Genomic DNA, 13981 nt, shown 5'->3' with positions numbered 1-13981 from the left:
CTTGGGGCTCCGTCTTCGGAAGCTCCCTCTTCTCCCTTCAGCGAAAGGCGTCCGCTGATAAACCTCTCACCCGTTCCGCCCGCCTGGTGGTAAGCGATACGCGCCTCCAGTTCCATGAAGTTTTCTACTTGGTGTTTTCCACTGCGCCAAGGGCAGTTCTTAACTAATTCTAGCTCCAGCGTGCCTTCCCCTGATCCCATCCTCGTCGCCATGTGCAGGCCGGGAGCGGTCTGAGGCCTTCAGAGGCGCGCAGCAGGCTGTGGCCAGCAATGGGTCGGGGAATGCAGGCCGGCGGACTAGAATTAGGCACGGACGTGTAACGGTTGATTAAAGATTATTTTACTTACACCGTAGATGGTCGCGGTGCAGGAAGGAGAAAACTTTGCTTAAGTTGCAGTTACAAAACTCGTACGAACAAGACCCATAGAAAAACTCGAGCCTCTTGAAATAACTCAGGCAGAGCTCTGGATACACACACACACGGAGTTTGCTAGGCTCCGCGGAACGAGCGCGCAGGGAAGGGTATGTCGAGGGATCAGGCGGTGACGGGGAGAGGCTAGAGGTTGATCAGGCCCCTGTATCCTCCTCTAAGGCACACGCGGGGTTTGTTAAGCTCCGCAGCGCTTAGAGTTCTTCACGAGATGGATGTGAAGTCCCTTGCGGGGTTCTCCTCGGAGTTCTCCAACTTGGGCGGAAACCACTCAAGCCTCTTATACGGCTAGCAAGCCAATCGCTAACCGCCACGTGGGAATAATTTAGAACTGGCCAATAGTGGGACACAAATTTGCATGCGAATGGCAGGAACTCCTTTGCACCGGGGTTTTCTCTCTGCAACTGAGAATTGCACTGTGCAAAGAAAGCTCCTCATGGCGGGAAATAATTCCACAGTGCCGAAGCACATACAAAATCATACCCTTGGGTTATGACACCAGTCACTGAAACATTTATGGGGACCCAGAACCAAGTGGCCTTGAGCAATCACAGGCTTTCTATAGAAAACAAAATACAAAAATTCATTATGTTCACCAGAAAGAGTAGAAGTATGCCTTGCTTACTTATTTTTCATGGATAGTGTGTGCTTTTACATCTTCAATTTTTTAAAGGAAAATTAATCTTTTCCCTGTCAAGAAATGCTGCCAATAAGAGAGCGCAAGCTTAGCAAGTAATTTAAATACTGGAAGAAAATGTCAAAGAAAGAAAAAATGAATTTTTTCTGGGTCACAAAATGACTGACTGAGAAGATCCTTGAAGTTGAAAACTCAGTTGCCAGATCTTTAGAGATCTGTGAACTGGGATCTCACAAAGTAAAAGAATCCTATAGCATGGCAATATGGAAAGGCTCATATAACTCAGATCCATTTAGAAGGGACTTCATACTGACTTGTTACCAACATCAGTCCTAGAAGAACTAGGATTATTTAGTCTGAAGAAGAGAAGATGGTGGGGAGGGGTGAGGGGGATTTGATAATAGTCTTTTAAATACCTGAAGTGTGATTTATAAAGTGGATGGAAATAGTCTATCATCTGTGGCTGTAGGGGACAGGACTCGACTTGTAGTTTTGGAGTGAAGTCCTTAAACTGCACCAGAGGAAATTTAGGTTGGATATTAAGAAAAACTTTCACGCTATGAGGGCGGTGAAGCACTGGAACAGGCTACCCAGAGAGGTTGTGGAATCTCCATCCTTGGAAATTTTCAAGAGCAGGTTAGACAGGCACTTGATGGATGGTTTAGTCAGGGAGATCCTGCCTTGAGTTAGGGGCCTTGACTAGATGACCTCACGAGATCCCTTCCAGCCCTACTTTCCTATGATCCTATAATTAAATAAAGATGGAAGAAACATCTGAAGATATTGGTGGGGAGTAGGCATTGTAGAGAAACAGCAGTCCAAAAATAATACTGCAACATATTCACCCCACACAAGGTTGATTTTGGGGGGGTTCAGAGATTTTTCTCAAATTAGATTTACTAATATTTGTTTTGGGATTTTATTTGTAACTAATGCAAGCTATGTTTGGTTTTATTATTTGTATGTTTCTGTGTTCTGTGAATAATGCCATTGTCCCCATTTTATAAAGTATGGAGGCTGAATGACTGGCTCAAGAAAGACCTTGTGGAGTAAGAAACTGAAGCTAGGAATCTGAAGTCCCAGGTTACAGCACTAACCAGGGACCCATCTCAATTCCCCTTTTCTTCTTCCTCTACAGGTATCAAGCTACCTGTCTGCCCCTATGCCTCACCTAAAGGAACAAGCTGCAGAACCAGGGAGATAGAGATGCTAGGTTTTGAGGATCAATTAGGGAGAGGCAGTGTCATGGCTAGCCATCAAACAGAGACCCCCCCCGCACCCAGGGCCTACAGAAAACCATGTTGTGCTTCTGCTAGTTTCAAGAGGGCTTTAGAAGCCAGTCTTCAAAGGAGTGGCTGACCTCCTTCCCAGCTCCTATCTATAAGCTTGGGAATGGGAGCATTCATAAACAACCAGGGAGGTACCTTACACATCAGCTGCTCATGGAGATGAGGCTTGAAACTTTTAGTTTAGGGAGGTTCTGCTGACTAAAAGATGCCTGTCCTCAGGTGACAGTCCACAAGTCACCTTTCTCAAGAAATGTCTTTGACAGCAATATAAGGCCAAATGAGCTTTGTTTGCTGCCAAAGAAGTGATATCTAGCAGTTAGAATAGAGGAGTCAAAAGTCAGGACTCCTAGGATCTGTTCATAGTTCTGCCATAGGCTTGCTATGTGAAAGTCAGTTAAACCGTTTGTTCTGTTTTTGAACGTGTAAAACTTTTCATTAATGGTTGTCTCACTTGTTTGCAAGTGCTTTAAGATCAACAATATAAATGTTGCTATGGAAGATCATTTTTATTATATTATATTATTTGAATTTAATTGCAGTGACATGTGCATTAGGGCTTAGAAGTCAGACTCTTCTGAAAATGGTCAGTATTTGCTTCCAGTAAGCTTCTTTCCCAGCTCCAAGATAATGAGAGAGATGTATTCTGTGTATCTGTGTGTGTGTGTGTGTGTATATATGAATATATGTGTGTGTATATATATATATGAATATATGAATGTGTGTATATATTAGGGCTGTGCAAAACAGCACTGTTCCATTTTGCCTAGAGTTTCGACGGTTCAAGGGAACAGTGTTTCGTATCAAATTTCATTTTGAGTTAAAACAGCTGTTTCGTTCCATTGAAACAGAATGGCTGTTTTGACACCGTTTTGAGTTTTGCTGGGGATGGAGAGTCAAACCAGCTGGGCTGACTTCCCAACCCCAGCGCTACATCTCACCGGGGCGGGAGGCAGCCCAGTTGGGCTGCTTCCTAGTGCCCCCGCTAGATCACACCAGGAGCGGAAGCCAGCCCAGCTGGGCTGCTTCCTGGGGCCGCATGCTTGATTGCGCCAGGCTGCCTCCTGCCAGCTGGGCTGCCTCCCACCCCCGGTGCAATCAAGTGTGGGACCCCGGGAAGCAGCCTGACTGGGCTGCCTTCCACCCTGGCACAATGAAGCGTGGGGCCCTGGGAAACAGCCCAGCTGGGCTGGCTCCCTCCCCCAGTGTGATCAAGATAGCTGAAACCAGTTTAAGATAAACCTGGATGGATGTAGTATCAGACTTAACTGATCTATGTTAAATCGGTTTATTGAACTTCTATCCCAGATCCCCTCCAGATTCAAGTTAACTTACAGTCCCCCAGCATCCCAGGATGCTTTGCACCTCCCCTGCAAATCCCTCTCTGCCCCAACCCAGCAGGGAGGTGTGCTTTAGCACCCCCCCGCCCTTCCCCCACACCTCATCCCCTGCTTCTGGCTTGAGCCACTGCAGGCACATGGCTGCATTTCTGGAGTCAAAAGTGAATGTCTGTTCACTTGCTTATTAGTTCAATCTAGACAGCTTAGTCTAACCTGCAAAGATTTAATCTATTCAACCTCTGGCTTTTTGACTGTCTTTACTTAGCCTGTGGCATATTCTTTCTCCCCTTGGATAAACCCCATCATTGCAGGTAACTTGGAAATTGCACCTCCACTTCTTCCCCAAACCTTAACATTTGAAAAACTACATTTTTTGCTCTGCTAAACAAGCAACCACTCATAGTGAATCATTTTGTAGTTGTTATCTATTTTATTTTATTTTTCACTCTATTCCTTGTTATGCAGTCAAGCTGGCTTCATATTTTTATTCTCACCTTGAAATAGATACTTTATTTTATTAGAAGACCTACTATTGTCAGAGTTACTCCCCTTTTGGTCCAAATATAAGCATGCTTTCCTGCACTGGATTTGAAAAACGCCTCATTTGGGAGCACCTACATAATCTTTGTGCAGATTGACCTTTCTACATTATTATATTATATAAATAAAGTAACATTAAGTGGCACGTGTCCAATCATCATGAACATTTTCTTTTCTCACACGCTCAGTTTTTTCTTGTTTTGGTATAAAGTGAGGCTAGAATATGACAATCAAATTGCAAAACAAAGATTTGTTGTTGTCAAACTTGTTAACTAAGTAAGGCACATAAATCTGGTATTTGAGTTCAGACTAGTACAGTGAATACCCATTGTGGTACTTTGCCCCCCTAAAATTCAGGATTTGGGCATTCTTTTAACTTGTCTGCTTTCAACAACAGAGCCAATATGTTGTGCTCTTTCAGGGTCAAAGTCAGAGGAGTCACAATACAGAGGCACCTTCAGGGCTTCTGATTACCTATGTGAAACCTTGCAAGCAATAGATCCCTGAATTTAAGCCAGAAAAAAATTGATTTTGATAACACAGATTTGCTACCTGATAAGGAGTGTGCAATGGTCCCACCAGCATTTACTAACAGTTACAAAATACACAGTTATGTATGTTACACTGCGGTTACTTACTATGCTAAAGATGACCGGATTTCCAAGCCCTCCATCCTACAAACCAAAATTTTGACACAGATGAAAGATGCACCAAAAACTTTCAATACCATATTTACTCAAATCTAAGAAAGTCCTGAATTTAAGATGGCCCTTCCAATAATTAGATTTTATATATTAAAAAATTATAAATTTGTTATAATTTTCCAGGTATAAAATCTAATTACTGGATGGTTGTCTTAAATTTTAAACCAATCTCCACCACTGCTTCAACAGAGAAAACGGTGTCTGGGGGTGTCTGATGGCCCCCTTGCCCTCTACCCTCCCCCATTTCTTCCACTTGCAGCCTTCCTACCCCCTCTTCCACCAGCATCCCCACCCCCAGCTCCACACAGGCTCTCCCCCTCCCCTCCAACTTCCCCCAGTCTCTGCCTCCTTCCCTCCCCTCCCTCCCATAACACAGCACATCAGCCCAGAGCCCCGTTGGCCTTGCAGCAGTGTCTGCCTGAGCCGGAGCTGAGTTAGTTTGATAGTAATGGGGGAAGGGGTCAGAGGGAGGACCGGAAGCTGCAGAGGGCAAGCGAGGCGGCGGGGAGGGGAGGAGGCTCCTATGGGTCCAACTCTGGCCTCGATCCAGGATCCAGGTCAGAGTCAGAGCTGCAGCAGCTGCCTATCCCCCCACTTCACTTTGTATGTAAATCTAAGATGAGGAGCTTTTTTCCCCCATGCTGATGGGGGAGAGAGGGGACATCATCTTGGGTGTGAGTAAATATGGTACGTGTATGCCCCAGAGTTGGTGGTCCATGCACTGTGCATGAGCTGAAGTAATTCTTTGTCCTTAAATGACTTTTTAGAATAAATATGAAGAAATGAAGAAAATAAAAAAATAGAAAATAAACAGAGAGAGAGAAGTTTTTTTTATTCAGCTGTTACCATTTCTTGAGGACCCTCAGTTAAACTGCCTGGAGGTTGTAACATGGTTTATGAACCATGATTTGCCCACCCCTGTCCTGTACTAAAATGTGAAGAAAATGTTGAAGATACTAGTGCATGGATAAATGTTGACACATGTTGACTTTTTCAGAGCAGCCTCTATGTCTGATTTATCCATATTTAACACAGGCATTAAACTTACCTGTTGAAAGTTCAGGGTGAGCATTATGAAATGGAATTAGAAATGAAAACTTCCTTCCTCTTTATGATACCAAACCTCCAGTTCCTCCTGTATTTCATTGTTTTAGTACATTCAGAGGCCCCTATGATGTTCAAGATTATATTAGCAGGATTCCCCCTGCTGTTTCTATTGAATTGTGTTAATATAATGAATTTATTCTTAAATTAAACAAAATAATTCTTGCTGTGTGGCAGCAATACCACTGAGACCCCATAATTTCCCCCTGTAACTTGTCTCTGAACTGTTGGGTTGTAGCTTGAATGGGCCAGACTGCATGTCTGTCAAATATGTCTAATGTGTTTTCTAATAATTTCATTTTGACACAGAATTTGTTATAAAAGCGAGGTGCCTCTGAACAAAAGCTAACAATTTTATCTCTCTAATACAGTAAGACATTACCTCCCATGTGGGTCTCTGCTTTGCACATGTGCCCCAGACATTAAGGCATTTGATAGCTTGTGAAATGTGAATTAATTTCTTTCTTACTGTTTCTGTAGAGAGTCTTCTGACAGACGGGGTGTAGCTAAGGGTGTCAGCATAGTGTAGTCATTGGGACATTCGTTCATGGTAACACAATAACATGCTGGGAAAGGTTAGGTCATGCTGTCTCAACCAGCAACATCCACATCTGTGTGTCTAATTCAGGTGTTGTATAATTGTCTTCTATCCCCTTGCAGCCCCTTTCAGCCTTTAATTTGAGAAAATAGCAATCTTTAGTTTCTAGCTTGTTTTTGAGGACAGTCATTAAAAGCAAGAGAATCACTCAAAATAACTCTGAGAATTAGCCATGCAGACAGAAGGATATGGCAGCAAATGTACTAAGAGCCCTGATATCATGGTGCTGAAGGACCAAGAACAATCTCAAATGATGGCCATGGGAGTTTTCCAGATGTCTGTGGCTGTAGCGTTACACTTAATTCTTTAACTTTATTTTGTGCTTTTTCTCTCTTAGTCTTTGGGCTATTTCCATGGTCTCTATGCTTTTGAAGGATTCTTAGCTTCAATCATTTCCAGAAGTGGAAAAAAACATGACATTGAGTTTTTGCAATTAAAATTTAACCTCACTTCTCTTATAAATTGTTGTGAGCTCAGAAGCATAAGGGGCCACTCATGGATGCAGATTTCCTCAAAGATTGTGAGTATTTAACTCTGTATCTTGGATTCTGGTCTGTTACAGATTGAAATCTCATTAATTTTTCAGAGATTATTATCCAGGAAGAATTTGGACTGGAATAATAGAAATAACAAAAAGTTTTTAAGCACCTAAAAACTGCTACCAATAATTTTTGCTATAAATTGGTGCTTACAGACAGAAGGGGAGGGAGCTGGGTGTGTTGACTGATAATCAAAGTGACCATGTGCACTGTAACATAGCAATGAAAAAGGCTAATTTGATACTAGAATGCATCAGGCAAGGTATCTGCAATAGACAGAGAAGTATTAAGTACAAGGCATTGGTAAGAAAATATTGTGTGCAGTCACCTGTATTCAGAAAGAATTAGTTTAAAACAAAACAGGTTCAGGGAAGGGCTACTGCAGTGTTTAGAAGAAAGGTATTTTTCATAAAATGAGTTCTGAAAGTGATTTGTTTAGCCTATCTAAATGGAAAGGGCATAGGGACCAGTGTGTATGTTCTTGTGGACACTTTTGGACTTCACCTATTATAAGGCTGCCAGCAGTTCTAGGAGCCTGACCTCAGTAATCCTGAGTCAGTGCTTTCCAGTCAGATATTCCTAAATGTCACACATGATTTTTACCAGCTGAAACTCTGTACTTGACCTGGTATTTTGCTTTGAAGTTCGTGGCTTTATGGAGTACTTGGGTACAGAGTAGCTATGTGGATCAAAACCAGAGATGATTGAGCACGTTCCTGTGAAGTGAAACTGCTGAGTTAGAGCAAATGCCTTCTCCACACATGCATATGCACAATCCCCAAGTTGTTTAACATTAGGAAACTAATGTGTGGCCAGTGTCATTAGCATTTTTTGAGGCTTCACAGGAAAAAAAATCCTTCTTCTACCTCTGAACAGTTCTAGACATGAAATATATTTTGTAAGTTATTTTTCTACTTGGTGAAAAGCATCTACATGTTAAGTATATTCTATGATTTTCCATCTGTTGAGTGGTTCAAACTGTTAAACATTAACACTAGAAAGGTTGCTGTTCCAGCTGGTAAACTGCTCAAAACATTAAACATTTTACAGGGAGTTGCTATTCCAGCCTCTAAGTGGTTCTAAAAGTTAGACAGGGTTTGGGTTTTTTTCTGTTATGTTAAAAAAAAAAATACCCCATCTGCAACTATGCTGCTGTAAACTTTCTTAGCATTTTAGACCTATTTAGATTTGGCTCATGAAACCAAATGTGACATCTGTGGCCACAAGCCAATTCCTGTCCTGTAAGCATAAGATCACATGAGTCATTTTTAGAAATTACTAGAAAATGGGGCAGAGGAGAGACACTATGGGTGCGTGCAGACGAGCCCACACATGCCTCTTGCCTTGTCTCAAAGCAGTCTGAGACATGGCAAGAGGTACGCTGGGAACAAGAAAACATTCCCCACACTGCATATTTGCAGCAGGGGCTCAGAATTTGATACCTGGATACCTGGACGCAGCCGGAGGCTCGGGTCCTCCAAAGTGATGCTCTGATAACCAGCCAGAGTGTCTCTATGGGTGTCCCTTGCCCAGTGCTGAATCACGCTGCCTTCATGTGCAGGGCAACCTAGACAGGTGCAGGGTGCATGGATTCCGGCTCCATCAGAGGTAAATAAGGGACTGGGGGTGGGTGGACTGGAGTGGGGGAGAGGTGCAGGGGACTGTAAGTGCAGGGAGGATTTCTCAGGAGGGGTGCACATCCTGATGAGCAAAGAGGGTAGGGACAGCTCTGATTTTTCTATGACAAAAAAGCCAAAAGTAAATGGCAAAGTGTATGGATATTTAGAATTTATTTTATTATGGTGATAGAGGCACTGGTAGGCTTCCAAATTGCTTTAAACTTGTAAATATATCAATAAAACATTGTCCAACTGATCTTTCTATATATAATGTCATTTCATTTTAATAGGAAAAGAACATTATTTTGGGTATTTTAATGAGAGAATTTAGGTTTCTTATCAGAGAATTTGCACCAGGATCTCTGCTGGTGAGACAAGTGGCAAGACCCAGGCAGAGGAGCCTGTCCAGGGATACCACCAGGGACCCATCTGGAGGGCAGATGAGGTGCCTGACCTGTTGGCCATTTGGGGCTAAGAGGACACACTTGGATAGTTCAGAGCAGGCCCCCACAAGAAGCACATCTTTTGAGCAATAGCTGCCCAGATGGCAGAGTAGGGGCACCCCATCTGGGTCTGGCAGGTGTGCAGCCATGGGGGGTGGATGCTGTCGAAGGGGGCAGATGCTGTCGCAGGTGACAGCAGGTCACAGCCAGCAAGTAGCCCCCACTGCCAGACTGCTGCGGTGGGTAGAGGGTGCAGGGGCCACTCCAGGTCAGGGCTGCTTCAGCAGTCCAGCTGGCACAAGGGGTAGTGTCCCCAGATACCAAGTGGCTGGGCCTCAGAAGCTCCTGAGGGCAAATAGCCCTGAGCTACTTGCAGGGCAGCTTTTTATACTGCCGGAGCCAGCACAGGTGCTGGCCTCAGGCTCTAGCTCCCCCTGGCTGCAGATCCAAGAGGAGCTGGGCAGGGTTATTTTGCCCTAAGTGGCACAACTTGCCCACACCAAAGTGCATGTCTGGGCATGTGCACTGAGGCAAAAATCCCGGGTTCAAATTTGTGCTGCTCTTATTTGAGCTGCTGCAAGTGCACATGCCTGCATGTGTGGACGCACCCTATGGGTAAAGACAGAAGTGACAATTTTTGCCTGATCTGGCCACAGAAAGCAGTCTGTAGCCATGATCAAACACAAGAGCAATGCTGCAGACAACTTGAAAAATGGCTGATTGGGTGAAAATCTGACCCCTCATTGCATGAGGAGTCACATGAAAATGTTTCAAAACAGAGAGTCTTCTGTAACTTGTGTCTGCAAAGCTCGCATTGTCACTGTTTTCAAAATGGGAGGGGGGAAAAGGAGTGGAGGGAGTTCAGTTTGGAGGGGTTTCATTCCCCCTGGACTGTGGGGCGGGTGCATTGGAGTCCCCCCAAGGTGGGGAGGGCTCCAATTCACCCACCCCACCCTTCAGCACCAGCTGGGGAGCCCCAAGAACAAACTCCCTTTGTTGCCCTTCCCATTCTGAAAACAGTGAGCACTGGCAGAGTGCCTGGCCATTGCTATGGGAACCTAGCTTGCTGCCAGGTGCAGCTAGATTCCTGGCCCCCCCCCAAACCAACAGTGAACTTCTGTTTGGTCTGGGGAAATGTTGTAACTCAGAACGCTTTGCAGAACACAGTCTGAGTTACAGGTGGAAACTTCACTTCTGTCCTCACCCTATGGACCTTATTACACAGTAATTTTGGGTGGCTCCTGGAGGTCTTGACACCTGGATTGTCCACACATTAGCAACTGAAACTGGTTTTAAGAACTCCTTATGTGGCTCAAAGTTACACCACTCCAGAGCAGGATTCTCTCTGATCCATGCTACCTAGCCCATGTTGCACTAATATGTAGCCACTCTCCCAGACCTCAGATCTGTGCTCACTTCCCATCCCTGACCCTGCACCCCTACTTACTTGTGGCTGTCCACACTGTCTGTCCCAGGGGAGCAGGCAGGGAACGGTTAAACTGCCTATCCAGCCACCACCACCACTGCTGCCCTCTGGGCCAATTTTGTCCAGGGGTTTGACTAATTCTGTTTTAGTTTGCATGTAGACAAGGGAAAGATTATAAGCTCTCCCGGGCAGAGTGTGTTGCTTATCATCCTCTATCCTGTATGCCTAGCCAGTGTAACTGGCCAGTACCATACCATGGGCAGCAGTGGCACTTGCTGCCTGAACAGTGGCTGCAGTGGTTCACTGCAGCTGCAGGAGGTTACCTTCATTTTTTGCTGATGCATGTGTAAGGTACCTGAAAAAGCACTGTTTTTTGGTACCAAAAAAGATGGTGACATCTCCTTCAGCAGCAGTGAACCACTGGTCACTGCTCCTGCACCATGAGCTGCCACTGCTTCTCTACCCTCCCCAGGGTTGGAGCTGGAGCCACTGCAGGGAAGGTGTAGGGTGTGTGATGGGTGGTGGGGTAGAGGGGACAGGAAGGTGAGATGTCTCCTGTATGTATTCCAGCACCCCCCCTTACCCCACTTAGGCAGTACCTAGGTTTCATGCCTTGCTTGCGCTCACATAGTTAAACTGTTGGTGCCTAGTACAAAAAAATTCTCTATGTGTTATCATCGGTATTTTCTGTGGATACGTCTTCAATTAAGCAGTGGGTCTGGGGGATGCTGGTAGACTATACATTCATTCTGGCAAGTTCTAGGTAATTTAGGTATTAGATTATGTAATTGTTTTTCAAGTTGTTCTGAAAGCTCCTTCTCTGTCCAAAAGTCAGCTTCACTCAGTCCTCCGTTCTTGCCCTTATGAAGGAACTTGTGGTGATGCATCAGAACATGACATTTCAGCCCAATTCTATGGTCTTATAAAAGAACATACAGGGGGCACCTACACAAAATGTTGGCTGTGCAGTAGACTAATTAGCTGCACAGTAAATGTCATGCATCTACACATGCACCCCTATTAGGCTCGAGTAAATTAATTAACTCTGCAGCATGATAGTACTTGTAAATAACAGTACTGTCCTGCTTCAGTATTTTTTACTCTGCAGCAGCACACATGTTGATGCTGCCCCAGCTGACTGGGGCACAAGGATGCTCCAGTGTGGGGGGCTGCCTGCTGCTTAGCCCCATGCTGAAGTATCCTAATGCTCCAGCCAGCCCTTCCACAGCACATAGAGCTGGGTGGAGCAGCCCTGGACTTGGAGGCTGATGTCTCGGGCTCCCCTGCTAGCTGGGGCTACTCCAATCTGGCTCAACATCCTGGGCACATGTGAAGATGTGGTGCCCAGGAGCAATAAGCTCAAGAGTTTATTTATGCACATTATATGTGTAGATGCACCCACACAGTCACTGGGGAGCCTCAAATATGTTGAGTTGGGGAGCAGTTTCACAGTGGATCCTAATATGTGGATGCTTATTTGCATATTGGAGCCCACCTGTCAGGCCCTGTGGCTCTCCCACTCCCTATCGTGGCTTCTGATAGGAAATCTTGTACCCCCATCTGGTATGTCAGAAGTGACCTGGAATCCCCATCCCATCTGTCTCACTGTAGAGGGGACATGGCAAGTCTGGCTTTTGTGAATTACAGTGCCCTTTCTCTCTCTTGATTCCTCTTCTTCCTGGGAGTTTCTGTCTTCCCTGAGCTTTCTTTGTGTTTGTCCCTTCTCTGTATGCATCCAGTGCCCCCTCTTCTGCTCTCCCCACAACATTTACCTGGGGAGAAGCAGCCTCAGTATCGACTGTAATGACTGGAAAGCAGGATGGCCATGAAAAGGTTGCTCAGTCTCTTTTTCCCAAGGCAAAGCAGCAGCAACCTTGGACATGGGAGAATAATGTGATCCTCAGCTAAAATGGGACTCTCAGCAAGCAGAATACAACTCAGTGTTACAGACAGAGCCATGCCATTAAATGTGTGACATCCTACACAGCTTGAGCAACTGTGCTTTGTTTTATCTACTGTTAATAGTAAACATGTCTGGCTGTAAGATGGGAAAGACTAAAACAGTAGGAAGAGAGAGGGAATGAAAAAGAAAAACCTTCTCCAAGGTCACCTTTCACTGAAGTTGGGGAATGGGAACTTGAAGAGGGCTCTCTTACTGCTTTTGATGGCTGAGGGCTGCTGCAATGCTGGCAAGTCTCTCAGGAATGGTTCAGGTGGATCTGCTGCCATACCTGAGGCAGACACTCATTTATCTGAGACACTGTGCTCCGACTGCTAACAGCCAGCTCAAATTGGCTTATTTTTTCACATTTGTCAAGGAGCCAGCTGCATTGGCTCAGCTGTGCTTCTACAAAGAGGGAAGTACGGAACCAGAGAAAGTTTTGAAGTCATTATTCTTGTTCATTTCTTCCCCCCTCATCTCCTCTTGATTTTTTTTTTTTTTTTTTTTGAAAACTCTGTTTATAACCATCCTTTCCTTTGTTACCTTGAAATCTTGGAGTGTTTCCAGTATATTTCTCTGCAGACAGGTACTCCTTCCTGACTGTAAGTCTCTTGTTATAGCATTTGCTGGTTAAAAGCTACTGTCCCCTCACTTTCAGGTACATTAAATGCCATTACAATAACCACCCTTGTTAAAACACAAAGTCTTTCTGGCACAGAAAAGCTTTGCTTCTAGAGATGCTATTATAAAGTGTGAGTGAATTCTACAGAATAGCTGTATATATGGCAAAAAAAGGCCTTGAGATACCTGGTGAATCATTATATGTTTGTATCTCTAGTTTGATGGGCTGCTATTTTTCCCATGTTGACAGAAAATCGTAATTGCAATGGCCCCCTCTACACATTACAGGCATTGCACAATTAACTGGTTAATTGCACAGTTACCTTGAGACAAGTTACATGTGCAAAGTACCTATCACACTATAAAAAGCTCCAACTCCAGCTGTTAAGTTAGACCTTGAAAATGTGTACTAACATTATGGTTGGTTGCTATTCAGCTTTAATTTGCATGTGTAGCAGGGTCTCCCCTGTGGCTGGGAGCCCTCATCAGCTGAGGGGTATCTCAGCCACAGCAGAAGCTAACTCTGGGTCCCAGCAGCACCCTGCAGCTGCAATGTTGGGTCCTGGCAGCATGCCTCCCGGTGATGGGACCCACCTGGGTTCTGGTAGCCACAGGGCATGGCTGTGATCTGCCAGCCCCAATTGTGCTTGAAATCCCAGGGTCTAGGACAGTGGTCTCCAACCTTTTTAAGTCTGAGGTCACTTTTGGAATTTAAAAGGAACCCAAGATCTACCCTGTGCTGCCATGCCAGC

Source organism: Alligator sinensis, unplaced genomic scaffold, assembly GCF_000455745.1.
Source record: "Alligator sinensis unplaced genomic scaffold, ASM45574v1 scaffold458_1, whole genome shotgun sequence".
Taxonomy (NCBI): Eukaryota; Metazoa; Chordata; order Crocodylia; family Alligatoridae; genus Alligator; species Alligator sinensis.
Note: the sequence above shows the minus strand (reverse complement) of the source record.